This window comes from Emydura macquarii, unplaced genomic scaffold (assembly GCF_026122565.2).
Source record: "Emydura macquarii macquarii isolate MOO-44397 ecotype Brisbane River unplaced genomic scaffold, CSIRO-AGI_Emac_v2 contig_1644, whole genome shotgun sequence".
Classification (NCBI taxonomy): Eukaryota; Metazoa; Chordata; order Testudines; family Chelidae; genus Emydura; species Emydura macquarii.
This window is the reverse complement of record NW_027131781.1, coordinates 21,367,324-21,382,036: the sequence shown is the minus strand read 5'-3', so window position 1 is coordinate 21,382,036 and position 14,713 is coordinate 21,367,324. Positions and strand designations below refer to the sequence as shown.

At 38.8% G+C, this 14,713-nt stretch overlaps 1 long non-coding RNA gene across 1 annotated transcript; it reads right to left on the bottom strand.

Annotated features, from left to right (window-relative positions):
- Positions 1-3,590: 3,590 nt before the first annotated feature.
- On the bottom strand, positions 3,591-10,327 carry LOC137158361 (uncharacterized). The gene is made up of 3 exons (XR_010921391.1): positions 10,256-10,327; positions 8,990-9,039; positions 3,591-3,680 (listed from the first exon to the last, which is right to left on the bottom strand). It is a non-coding gene; the product is annotated as an uncharacterized lncRNA (long non-coding RNA).
- Positions 10,328-14,713: the final 4,386 nt, after the last annotated feature.

Here is a 14,713-nt window from a genome sequence, read left to right as displayed (position 1 = left end):
TACAGTTTGTTTTGTTTGTGTTTGTCTTTTTCAGTAAATACCTATAAGGGAATGAGTTACTCTAGATAATTAATATTTCCTCTCTGGTCTTTTTAAACCTTTCTACTGCTATACGTCAGCCTTTCAAAGGCAGAGAAAGAGAGAGAGCGAAGGGTAGTGTGTGTGTCTGTCTGTGTGTGTGCGAGAACAGTTCTGTAAAAGATTATCTTGCACACAAAGCAAATGGCCCTGCCTCCATTGTGAAGGCAGTGATTCCCCTGAGATTAGGGTAGAAGGAATTGCTTATGGTCAGCAGAGGCAGGGAGAACAATAGAGACCAAAATGGAGAGCAGCAGCAGTCTGCTGAGATGGGTAGGATACTGGCCAAATGGCCATTGCAGAGTACATGGCATTGTCACTGTCACCAGAAGTGGCTAAAAGGTCTCAAATTAGCAATACTTCTGATTAGCAGGTGGTTTAAGAGATTCAAGGCCTAGAGAAATGATTGGTAGTTTAGACACCACGGTATACATCAAGTTTTTATTCCTATATATTACACTCTATTTAGTCAGAGGTACTTTTTTCACTTGCTCATTAAAAGAGAATTATGAAATCACTTAAAGGAAAAATTGGTGATAAAGATGAGGGACACAGATTTAAAATGTGGTTAATAAAAGAAAGAGAAAAGATGACCAAATTCATCAATTCCTGAAAAAAAAGGGCATTGAATTTTATAGAACCATTAAAACTCCAGCAGATTTTTTGTGAGGGACTGAATTAATATTTCTTTAGAATTACATTGAGTCAAAAAAGCTGTGAGAAAAACAACTGTTACTCTTCTGTATTTTATTCAATTTTTAAAAGGACTTGAACTGGATTTTCTTTTAATGTTTGCTCTCCACACACGAAGTCCTATGTATTTTAAATAGATTGTGACTCTGTTCTTAGGAGAGATGGTCCGAAGCCACAGGATTCGGATCCAGATTTCAAAGAACCCAAAGTCCAGGAGTGTTCCAGTCCAAACACCCTATCATAATAGGAGATAATTTAATAGAAATGTGGAATCCCAGTCTATTTCGTAATTTTGAAAACAAATTCAAGGGGGACAGGAACCCAGCTATCATACAGATATTGACTATTTGCAAGGCGTGGTTACAGACCTGGATTCTCAAATTTCAGGGTTCTTTAGATCCCATTATTTTCTTCAGGAGCATCTCAGGTCCAGATCCAAAGCACAGCTCCATTGCCTTCCATGGATCTATGTCAGTTTATACCAGCTAAGAATCTGGCCATCTATATCTTTTATTAGTGAAATAAACTATCTATTTTTAGTCCTACATTTGAGGAACTTCAGAGCAGGTTCAAGTCTTTATTTCATGGGCATTCTTTACTGAATGCTCTGCAAAACTGGTCACAGCCCACACGTACATAATTAAAGAAGTTAATTCCATGAGAATCAATCAATAGAAGAGCAGGACCAAGCCCTAAATTTGGAGTAGTTTATTTTGGGGATTTTTAAGTGGGAATTTGGTGCTCCTGAGAGGTGTCAGACTGACATCAATAGGTACTGGACTGTGATCACTAATACTTATTCCTTGTGCTGTAGGCCACTGAACAACTATCAGAAGATAACTTTGTATAAGTCACCTGGGCTTGATTTAAAACAGTGCCACCCATCTGCCTCAACGGGTGGGAAACTTTCTGGGACCAGTGGTGATTTTAGGACACTGGAAGGAGCTGGGAGGAGAGTACACATTGGGGGAACATGGAGATGGCCTTCCCTCCGGAGAATATATCCACCTATTGGCCAGCTGGAGGAAGAAGGGAGCTGATTGGCCTTGCTCTGCCCTTTTATTAATTTAAACCCTCGCTTGGATCCAGAGGAACCTCTGCTTGTTCCATCTGAGCAGCCTTACCTCCCCTTCCTGTGACTAGCTTCAGAGAGCATTCTCAAAGGCTGCAAGAGTGGCCAATCTCGTGTTTTGGGATCAGGAAGGAATTTTTTATTCCTACTGGGGCCAAATTGGCAGAGGCCTGGTGGGTTGTTTTTTTTTTTTGGTTTTTTTTTTTTGCCTTTGTCACAGCATCCTTGAGTTAAATTAAACAGCAATAGGATTTAGTAATCCGGGGTAGTTCTTGGTAGGGATGTTCATTGCAACTGGTGACCAGTTTCTAGTGTGGTTAAAATGCTAAAAGGGACGGTTTGGAGAAATAAAAGACCTGGGATTTGCTGATGGGCCTGGTGCCCGGGAGATAAGGTGAGATCTTGTGACCTTCGCAGGCCAAGATCTCTGCCCCCTCCCCCTCCCGTGCTCTTTAGTACCGTCTGTCCCCTTTAAGGGGAGGGGTTGAAAGGATTTTGAAGCATGAGCTGAGTCCTAGGGATAGCCTAAGGAGAGTCTACCCCAAGTTAGGGGTTATATGGTAGGAGCCCTTTAACCCCCATAGTGGAACCACTTAAAATGCCTTGTTTGTGAGAGCATGGCTGATAAAGGGGGGTAGTGTCCCTCCCCTTTGTTCATAAAGTTGCAACCTGCCACTTAAAATCCATCCCTGTGTCTATCCTTATTTGCCGCCATATCCAGATCAGTGATCTAGAGCTGAAAGCTTCTGTATCTCATCACTAGTTCCCTAGGAGATGTGGGCACTCCACAACTCCAAAATCAAGCTGGAAGAATCTCAAGATGGGAACTAAGAAACTGAGGCATCCATAATTAAGAGGCTGTTCTGGAAAATATTGGCCTGACTGACTGCTGTGCGAATACCTCTTCTGTGTGGGAGTGATTGATAAAGCTCATAGTTACTTATGTTCTTTGCCTCGCTCAGAGCTAATCCATTTCCCGCTGAGTTGAGTCAGGCCCTCACTGCCTTGATTTAAGGATCTCTCAGTACACCAGGGGCTCCACATTTACTCTGTTGTCAGGTGCTTTCACTGGATGCCATCCTGCTCTCCCTGACTTGAACAATGAGGAAAGGAAAACTTCAGATTTCCCACTATGAGTGGGTGGGAGCAGCAGTCATGGTAACTGTGAACAGAAGACTTGGACTTTTCCTACTGGTTGCCTTTTTAGTTTTGGAAAAGCTTCCAGGAACTGCCACGGTTGGAGATGGGACGTTGGATGGGGTTGGCCATAACTCTGAGGTAGCACCAAGCTTTCTCTCTCTCAGGCGCTTGGCTGGTTGGTTCTTGCTCCCTAGTTCAGGATCTAATTGATCTCTATATGTGGGGTCAGAAAGGAATTTTTTCCCAGGTCAGATTGGCCGTGACCTGGGGGGAGGAGGGGGCTAACCTTCCTCTGCTGTGTGAGGTCATTTGCCAGGATTATCTTAATCATTTCCCTACCATTGCATGGGACTTTGGCACTGGTGAACCTCGGTTCCTCCTATGCTCTGCCTGTGGCACATAATAGTCTAGTCTCCTGTGGGCTGTAATACCTTGCTCTAATTTCAGTTGTTGGTTTTATTGTGCGGGTGCTGGGTGGTGTTGGTGGCTTGTGATATACTGGAGGTCATACTAGATGATTTAGTGGTCCCTTCTGGCCTTAAACTCTATCGCTGTAGCCTGAACACGGTGGTATGAGATGACAGTTTTTCTGTCACAGTTGCAATGAGAAACTGGCAGTTTTAATTTGGAACTACTGGCACAGTCCAGGGCATCTCAATAGATCTTCTCCAGCCGTCACATTGTGCTTCAATGTAATCTGCAGGAAGAGAAGAGAAGAACATTTTGGCAAAATGGGGCTTCAGTTTCAGTCTCATAACTGAGCAAGAAGTTGTACATGCCAGGAAACAGAGTCGAAAACAGGAAGAAAGGAACAACATGAAGATTTTGTACCTATTCTACTTCAGGACCAATGCAATAGAAGTCTCAGCCCTTCTTCCTTTCTCCCTCTATGGCCAACCTGTGTCATTGAGAAATCATGACTCAGGCCCCCAAAATCATGTGATTGTTTGTTTGTTTTTAAAGTAACACATTTTTGCTTCTTTTTGTTCACTTTCTGAGGGCTAGAACCAAATAACTCGTGATTCACGATAAAATCATGAGAGTTGGCAACACAGCTATTACAAACATTGCATACCATAAAGCTTCCCCTGGGCAGCTCCCAATCTACATGATCCTCACTTTATACTCAGTAATTATGGAGGTGAGGTTTTTTTTCACAACACTAAAGACTCACATCAGACCGGTTACTTGCAATGGTACGTATATAATTGCACACACTCTACTCATGGTACATTGTCAAAGCTTCAGGAACTGGCCTCCCTTTTTGCAGCTATGATTTACACCTGCAGCTTTACATCAGTAAACTATATTTCAGGTCAGAGTGCTTGTTCGCCTCCCTTCTCATTTGCACCTGAAGTCAAGCAGCTGGTGGTGCAAGTACCCATGTTTGCACCTATATATCAATTGCAGAGACAGAAAATGCACATGCAGATGTCACCTAAAATCAAAGGAAGCTGCTATAGCCCTATCAGATCTCCTATATTGTATCATTTAAATAATGTAAAATTCATAAATAACCGGACACGTCCCTAGAAATTAGTAATGTCAAGAGACAAAGAAGAATAAAACAAATGATGATGTTTGCATTGTATTTTTGATTGTTTACTTTTCAATAAATAATTGTTCCAAGTCTTTTTTTTTTTTTTTTTGCTAAGCATAAGAACATACAATCCTACAAACATTCCAATACATGTTAACTTATTGCTTCTTTGCTCTATGGGGTGTACAGAAGTTTTAATTTCCCTTAAACCCCATCCCACCATCTTTCAGGAATCCTGGGCTGGAGAGTGGAGGACTTGGTGTTGACTCTGAGCCTGTTATTTTCCTTGTAAGGATTTTAGTAGTTTCTGCCCTCAATATACAAACATGTTGAATGTGGGAATGTATTCAATAATTTTTCATGCTACTGTAATTTAAATGCATTGTTTGGATCATACAGTACCGGAGGGAAAATATACATGGGGAATGAAGTAGAAGGGCATTCATGTTCCTGTTGTTTCTCCAAGTCAAATTAGGTGTAGCAAAAATTCTATTGACTGGACTTTCATATACACGTGTTCTATGTTAGAGAGACAGGGTGTGTGAGGTACGTATCTTCAGATCAGAGGAAGAGCTCTGTATAAGCTCAAAAGCTTCTCTCTCACCAACAGAAGTTGGGCCAATAAAAGATATTATCTCATCCACCTCGTCTGTCTAATATCATGAGTCCAGCACGACTACAACAGTGTATACATGTCCTATGTTGTCATTCATAAAACTAAAACTTCTCTCACACTGGGGTATATTTCTGATGTCTGCCGTATAGAAAACTGCAAAGTGAGCATCCATTCTTGTCATGTAAAATATTGTCCTCACATTGGCTCATATGTAATCTGCTGTACATGTAAAATCTGAGAGTGTAGTGGATCAGAATAAAATCCTGATTACAGTAAAATGTTTAGACATTCATATCACATCTTTGAAGTGGTGAATAATGGTAACAAAGTTTTTCTTTAAATATTAGGGAAATATTTTTCATTCTATAGTTCAACAAAAACTAATTAATGTGGTTCAAATCTTCCATTAAAAATGTATTTACAGAAAGACCAGCCAGTGGAAATTTCAGTTCCAAATATTGCTGTTTTAGAAAGTTTTGAATGTGCAAAAATAGGGGATTGTAATGGAAACTCATCTGCAATGTTAACTACTGCACTTCTTGTTATTGGCATCCAATAAAATACACTATTATAAGAATTAACTACTTTAAAAAAAATTCTATAGTGGATGTTACCTTTGAAACATGGGTCCTTTTGTGGATTTTGGTTTTTTGAATCCACATTATGAAGTAACTAACTGAGAATTAGTCTATTGTCTAACAGAATAATAAGTAAGGAAATCTGCACCAGTTATTGTCTGGACACAGAAATGTAGAAATATGACATGGTGAATAGAAAACATATAACTGTTTGTCTCTTTCTACATCTTCCGCATCAGTTTATTATTTTCACAAGTACTCTGAACCAACTCCTAAACTCTGTTTACACCAAAAAAACCATATGGAATGTGGGGAACAAACAGAAAACTCAGTTTGCTGAAGACCATTTGCAGCTATCTACAGCTTTTCAAATGAAACTCAGGCTCTAATGAGATATGCAAAGAAATAAAATAAATACCTTCTCATAGGAAATCAGTGCGAGCATCAAGGTGAATGAAAATAAGGAGTGGTCCTTTACTCAGGGAGTCAGATCCTGCAGTTCCTTCCCATCTCAACAGAAGCCAAGGACAGCAGACCTCCAGCTCAGAGCAGTGTCTGACCCTGCTCCTTCTCTACTGTAAATCAGTGACCTTAGGACTCTAGGACACTTAACTAAATGGGACTGGTTAAGTCCAAAGCATGGGATCCAGCCCAGCCATATCATGTTCTCACTTGTGGTGGAATGACTAATAAAATTTATGTATGTGGAACTAGGTCTCAGTTTCTCCTGTGAATAATACTTTGATTCTTAAGTCATAACCCCATCCAAATATTGAGCTAACATCTTACACCTGTTTTTTTTTATGCCATGTAAGTCACCAGTTGGTCAGTTTGGACAATCAAAGCCACTTTGACAGCAACAAATCCAGAACTTATTGGGGGCCATGTCCCAACCACCTTAGTAGGGAGAAGAAGTCAATCAAATGTTGTTCTAAAGCCAGACTACCTGTTTTTTTTCCTTAAAGCAAACCGGGGGGGGGTTTCAGATAAGCAAGCAGAGAACAGCATTTGAAACTTCAAGCAATAATATTAATCCTTGTCATTGCCCTCTAAAATCAGCTGAAACCATTGAAATTAAGCTATGCCAAAATAGCTTTACTAATATAATACAATTGGATTATTTGCATAAATATGGGTTTGCAGGAGCAAGTTCGTTTATTCCTCACCTGGAATATGAAGTCTGGAATTTTCAAAGGAGCCCTGAATGGTTAGGCACAGAACTGGGAAATCCCTTCAATTGCTTTAAATTCCCAGTCAAAAAGCCCTTTAAACTTGGATTTATTATTAGAAATACTGACAAACCCTTTAAGGTAATGGCTCTGCTACCCCATATTATGGAGCGGTGATAGTTAAGGTTGAGGATATCCTGTTTTTCAATCCCACCATGAATTACCCCACCAAAAAAACCCCAAAAAACCAACCAACCAAACAAAAAACTTTCCTGAAATTTTTCATACTGCATTTCATGCCAGGGTAGACGTTTTGTGAGAAGTTTGGTACAAATTAGACAGTTGTTAATTTAAATGTATGGGGCTGGATTCCTGTCTGACTGTTTCATGCCAGTGTGGCAATACAAAAGAAGCTACAAACCTGGGTTAAGCATCCCTGGAAGATTTCCCTTCTGACAGGAAAATTGTGGGGGGAGGAGGTCTGGGGGCATAGAACTGGTGTAATGGGTGTGTACCTCTCCCATCTTGATTCCCCACATAGTGGGAATATGCAGAGGAAGAGCTGTACCTGAGTTGCTGAGGTTGCTCTAAATCGCCACATTGAGACCAGCCAGTAGCCCCAGCTCTCCTGCCGGAGCAGCCCTGAGAAGTTGCTCCCAAGAATCTGGACAATGGTGTTCTGAACACTGACTTGTAGTTCATTCCCTTTTGAAATGTCGGCTCATCAGACATTCACCTTGATGCTCCCAGTTGGGTTTCTTCAGTTGGCCTTGCTGAAGGACAGTGCATTTTACTACTTCTAAAGGGGCTGTTTGGGGACAGAGATTTAAAAAAAAAAAAAAAAAAAAAGAAGAAGATATTTTGAGTAAATAAATATCAGCTGCCTGCTCCTGACTCTAGAAGCTGGACAGGAATGGTTTGAAGGGTGAGATACTGGGGAAAATCTGGCAGTGCATGGGCAAGGAGTGGTGCATGGGGACTAGGTGGGATCTGGGCTGGAGGTTAAGTTCTAGGGCACACCAAGCAGTGGCTTGGCCCTATATTCCCCATTCTTAAAGGGTTCTGGAGGTAGCAGGAGGAGGTGCATGGGGGATAAGATATTCGCAGAGGGTGCAGGGCACCCTAGGAACCCTAGAGGAAGGAGGGTTTATAGAAGGTATGCCATAAGGAGAGAAGGCATGGAAGGAGGTGTAGGGACTGGAGAAGCATAGAGGGCAAGTAATTTGTAAACAAAAAACATTATCAAAAACATTCAAAATGTATCTCTTTGGAGTTCTTTTATCGTCCAAAAGACAGTGGGTCAGATTCTGACTCCCATTACTCTGGATTTACACCTGTGAAAATCTGTTGATTTACTGGAACTACTCTGGTTTGCATTACTGTTACTGAGAGCAGAATATGGTCTAATATTAATTTACAAAAATTCTGTATCTTTTTAAAACATATGTTAGGAAGCCTGAATATAAGCAGGTCTGACATTTAACCAGATCCCTATTGGCTATAGACTTTCATAATTCACCCCACATGCACTGCCCATGCAAACTTAACCTTGATTCCTAAAATTTGTGAAAACAGACATAATCTTCAAAATAAAATATTACAAGGAGATAGTAAAATCCTATTTTTTTATTCAAGAGCTCCAGTCCTAAATCTATGTTTGAGTATATATAAATTTGTGTGTGTGTGTGTGTGTGCGCGTGTGTGTGTGTACACATGTTTGCATGCATGCACATGCGCATGCACACACACACACACATCTAATGATGCGTGGTTTGAACAAAATATACTTTTTCTCTTTCTTTTTTAACCTTATCTGTGCATTCTTGGGTCATGTAGCCTTTGTGCTGACTCTGGACAAAAATACCATTTTGATGGAGGATACATGCTGAAAGGTAGAATTCTGAATTATGTTCTCTAAATTATCCCATGCTCAGAAAGCAAGTATTGATTTTAAAAATGACTGAGCCAGACCTTGCACTGCAGTCCCCCCAAAGCACAACAAACAGCGGTCATGTGTTCCAGCTACCAAGAGGCCACTGTGCTGGCATTGTTTCAAAAAATCAGAAAATCATCAATCAACCAAATAATAATCAGAATAAGTACCTGGTATCTGAAGACACATTTTATCCAGTTACATGCTCCAATTCAGTTAGCTATAAGGAGAATTAGAACAATATTGAGCCAATTACCAAGTCCACCCTGAGTTGTTAAGGTATTTATTTTGCTGTCTTGTATAAAAGAATGAACAGAATTTCTGCATAGTTAATTTCTGCATCTGCATAGTTAAGCATTCAATACCTTCCCATAATAAATAACCCACCATCCCTTCATGGTGCAGCATTTTTTTTGCAAAGCTTGATTGAGAACACAGAATTTTACTGTAATTGGTTTCTGTACCTGTCAAATGATTTGGACACAATTATGTTTGGTTTGTTTCATGAAGGATTTTTTTTTTTTTGGAGCCATTGCTCATCAGTGTTGTAAGGGAACTTCATAAGCAGTAAAATTATTAACATCAGAGTATTCAAAATGTCATTGAATTTTATTTTAACAATACGATTTGAGGATCAATGCAAAAGGCACCGTTTAGAATTTCAGTCTCGCACAATTCAATTGAATCAATAACCTACAATATTGCTATGCAGGATGCACTTCACAATACGAAATATACTCGTTAAAAAACAAATATACAGCTGAAAAAAAATACAGCATTCAAATTAATAAAACTGGCTGTGTATATTTACCAGCTTCCTTTAGAAAATATAATTTAGGAACAGACAAATCAAAGCATACAGAATTCTTTGTTAGTAAGGAAAATACATCACACAATTAAAACAGTTGAGTTTTTCAGTACCGCCATATAGCAGTTCCATTATAAAAATCTCCAAGTTTCAAATAGAAGCTTAGAACTCAAAACCTCAACCACTTACATTTGCATTGAGATTATACATAGCACACAAGTTTTCAGCTAAGATTAATCTTTTCAAAGACATATATTAATTCAATATATCCAATGTTTATTAAGTTTAAATAAAAAACGGTATGTGTGTCACTTCCCACTGCCCTAACTAAAATCTGGGGTGATTTTTACAGTTAAATTTTTCAGATCAGTCTCAGTGTTTGGAGGGAAGGAAATTTTCTATCTTCCTGGTAATATTAAATGCAAAGGAGTTAGTGTTTTCTACACTGATAGCCCGCCTGCTTATTTTGTGTTTATATACACAACCTAAAAGGCACTGGTTACAATTATTTTTAGGGTCAGTTTAACCCAGACCTGGCTGGAGTTTATATCACACAGCCACTCCCTGTTCTTTGTTTCCTTAGCTTTCAAAAGACTGCCAGGTTGAAAGAACGTGAAGATTTAATTACCATTTCACCCCAGAAGAGGGTGGCTTCTCCAGGCCTCAGGCTGAAATACGGAGCTTGGAACATCAAAAGTAAACTGTACTATTTCTGGCCAATGCATTCTGCTACTTGAGAGTCATCATATTAACATGCTGTCAAGTCCCATCCCTTTCAAAAGCACTTACTCTACCCTTTCTCCTTGGGAAAAAAAATAGCTCCTGGGTAGCAGTCCTCCGATTTCATTATTCAAGCCAGGTGAATAAGCTTGACATACACAGTGGTGATAGAAAACATTTGAGCTTCTGCCTCTCCTTGTAATGATCACTTCTGAAGAGTGAGATAATATACACAAGTAACATGGTTAATTCGGTCAATAAAAGCAGAGTTCTCTTTTTAAAAAAAAAAATCAGGAAAAGAGATACTTCGTAGCGTCAGATTTGTCCTCTTGTTCTGAACAGAGAAGCCTAGTCATATGTCTGCATGTATATATGTTATACATATTAAATTTAAATATCCCCTAAATAAAACATTCACTTTAACGTCATTTTAAACATGCTTCTAAAATTCATGGGTAACATTTTCAAATTTGTTTAGGTGCTTTTGAGAATTCCATTAGGGATATCTTTAGGTACCTAAATACCTTTGAAAATCTAGTCCTTGGTGACTAATATATCAATGTCCAGGGGCCTGATCCTACTCCCAGAGGCAAATCACTCACCTACCTACCTACCTGTCTGGGTTTTTATATCATACTCCCTGCAGTACTATTTAAGGCCCCTATCTAGCAAAGAGGACTTCTACACCTGCAGGACATTTGAAGTATGGAAATCAGATCTTTCTTTCTGGCATTTAACTAATATTAATATCCATCTTTACAGCAATGACTGCATTTTTCAATTCACTTAGACAATGATATCATTAACTAGACATTCTACTCTCAATTGCCATTTTAGATCATATGAATGATGATAAATGGAAAAAAACCCACATGTTTGGTTTGAGTTTTTTTGGCAGGGGGAGCAATTGCAGTGCAGAAAAGCATGTTGCTCTGCGTAGAGACAAGGGGTGGAAATCAATACTGTGAAGGTCAATTACAACATTGAAGTCATATGACTTCCAGAAAAAAATATCTTTATTATATCAAAAATTCATACAGCAGTTTAAAAATTCATCTGCCTTGACCAGGCACTAAATAGGGGGAAAAGGCTACAGCAGTATGTTGGAGCTGCTATAACCATCCCTTTTTAAAGCTTGAAGAAATCAACTACTTGAAAAGTTTGCCATTTATGCATGATTAACTTGTTTGAAAAATGAACTTGGTCTTGGTACATGTAGTGCTGTGTCACTAAAAGTGTTAGGAACTAATAATATTTACAGCATCTATCCCTGGATAACTTCAAAACTGAACATTTGGAGCTAATTTCAGGAAGTGAGCCTAAGGAAATCTCATTACACATTCTTCTGGCCCCTTGACCATGTAAGTTACACTATATAAGTTACTCAACAATATACCAGCAGGGCTTAAAGAATCATGATTCTAAAGTGGTGAAGACTCACAAGATTTTGAAGGTTGTTACTGACTACTATAGAAAAAGAAAATAACAGGAATTAGAAAATCACCTTAGAAAAACACAACATGTTGTCATCTTTGGGAAATAAACTTCAATGATTCTAGAGAACAAACATCCAAATCTTTCTTTCTTAAAAAAGAAAAGGAAAAAAGGGAGAGAGAATACAAAATAATAGAGAAATTTTAAAGACCATAATTTGCATTCATTGAATTTGTAGTTCAGATTGAAACCCTAATTTAGACTTCACATCCTTACATGTAGTTGACACAAATGAGTGTAGAAAATAATGTACAATAGAACCATGGGTGGGGATGGGGAGATGGCAGCGCACAGTGAAAAAAATCTGAACTTTAATTTCAAAGGAGATAAAAATAATATTTTCTGGAAGTAAAATCCATGCTATTCTCAGGGATGGGCCTGACTCATTCATCCTTTTGTAATCTGTTCCGTTTAAATTTCTGTTTTCCAAGAAGACAAATCTCTTCCTTTTACTCCATAATGCCTTCAGGAATTCTTTCCAGTATAATGTGCAATGCTTACTGAGGCTACACATTTCTGTTAATGAAATGTAAACTACTCTCCACTCTTATTTTCTACATTATAAGACAATAAATGCATCATTTTAGACTAATAGGGACATTTGTACCCCAACAGTCACGTAAATACACGTAAGGGAGGGCAGAATTTGATCCACTGGGACAATATTAAAGTTATTCAATATATTAGTTTTGCATTATAAAAATATTAGCATATAAAAACAAAAAAATAACCAACCACCAACAACAACAATCTATGGTCTTCCTAGAGGGATCATAAGGTAATGTTTTCTGGGAAACCATAGGACAAGTATCAGAAGTACTGTAGTTGAAACATCTTTTCATAAGAACAGAGTACACATAATGGGTACTCTACATTTCCTTTGGAATGAGATCCAGCCACATTCAGACACTATGAACAATGGTAGGAGTAGTATAGATGACTGAAATGGTTTATTCTCTGAGAAGATGTGGGTGTTTTTGCATAAAAACTCATTAATCTGAAATATCTTTTAAACTTGCTGAGACTGTTAAAGGATGCACAGGCAAGGAAATTCAAGCTACACACACTGTCCTATCCAGCATATGTCCATAAAATACCTCAGACATTGATTATTCTGGAAACTATGAAAGCTGCAAAATGCTTCCTGTTACTTAAAGGAGGACTGATTTAAGGTGGTGGTTTATTTTCTTCCTTAAAGTTTCATAGCAGTGACATTTTTCTCCGGGTACACTTTGGCAACCTGACAGATTTTCATCCAACTGCCAGATTTGTAGTGTTTTGATTTTTGGAATGGATATTAGTTGTTCCGGAGTACGGAGAGCATGAGCAACTTCAGTGAGGGGGAAAAGGAAGCAACAAATTCTTATCTGTTCTGCAGTTTCATGTGGGGACAGGGACAAATCTCACCTGGAAAGAATACATTTCCCCAGAACCATCGCCTTTGGAAATGCACTAAAATCTTGAGTGGCAAACAAAACTTTCCTGATTTCCATATTCACCTATATTCTGCCACTAACAGGGTACAGGACTAAAAGGGAGTTTGACCTTTGGGAAAGTGGCTTTTATACTGATCATCAACTCCTCACAATCTGGCTGTCCACAAAGACAGAACTCTAAAACACTGGCAACACAAATTTAGACCAACTTATGGAACAGGCTACTGTGAAACATGACGAGGTCATCTCTTCCTCCCCTAGATAGGCCTGCTGGTGAATACAAGATACACATAAAAAGCTTCTCCATTAGGTTCTTTCAGGCTTGTCAGGAGCTACTATGGGAGGGAAAGGGTCTTTTAGCAGCCCTTTTGAACTGGAGTTAAAGGAAAAGGCGTTTAGGGTTCTTTTCCAACTCCACAAATCACTCACTGTAACCTTGGAAAAGCCATTAAATTACTCTTTACCTCAGTTTCACTGTCTGTGAAATGGGAATTAGGATTCTTACTCAGCTCTGAAAAGCGCTTCGCAACTGAGCATGGAGAGTACTCCTTCTGAAGCTGCTCTCCTTAGAAGTATGCAACGTGCAAGTGCTTTTACCAGTTTTAAAATGTATGTAGTATGAAAACATGCATTTATAATGACATGGTAACTGAATTTTTAAAAATATTTTATATCTTTTGTATCTTTTTTCCCCAAACAAAAAAAGGGACAAATTTTATCCCTGAATCTACTATTGTTCCTTTCTCTGTTTTTTCCCCTCTCTTTCTTTGTATACTTAGCAGTGCTGAGAGTCTCTGAAAGATTTTGGGGATCTCTTTAGAAGATAAAATGAAGCAGCAAAACATGGGACTGTGGTTAGTTCTGGCAAACCTCAGCTGTGAGCGTGAAAGTTTGGTTGTCCCTTCAGTATGTATCTTTCCCAATGGCCTAGCATAACATTAAGTGAAATTCATATACTTCAAACAGGTTACTGGTTTGCAATTTATGAGAGAAGGAAATGCATCAAAGGCATAAAAGCCAGCAAATGTTCAGAAGTTAAAAGTGGTGAATATCTAGGCTTCTGAAAAACTTGTAATTTAAAGTTAACAAGTGCTGCCATTCTATGAATAAAAATAATTTACCTCCAGAAATCCAGAGCTGGTCATCTGTTCCTTCAAAAGAAAATCTCCATTCTAATGCAATACACCACCCTGGAAGTTTTTTATTTATATCTCTCTTTTCTAGCAAACTACAGAAGTCACAAGCTTGCAAAACTGATGGGATATTGAACAAGTGCCAGCCTTGTAGATCAACTGGTAGAGCAATTCAAGGTGAGGCAGTGGCCTGACCTCAGTAATTGTAGCTCACTTGTTTGACTCTTGATTTTGCCTCCATTTTTTCTGACTTTGAAGCAAATGATGGCTTAGGGAAATATTACTGCATTACCTCAGTACTCA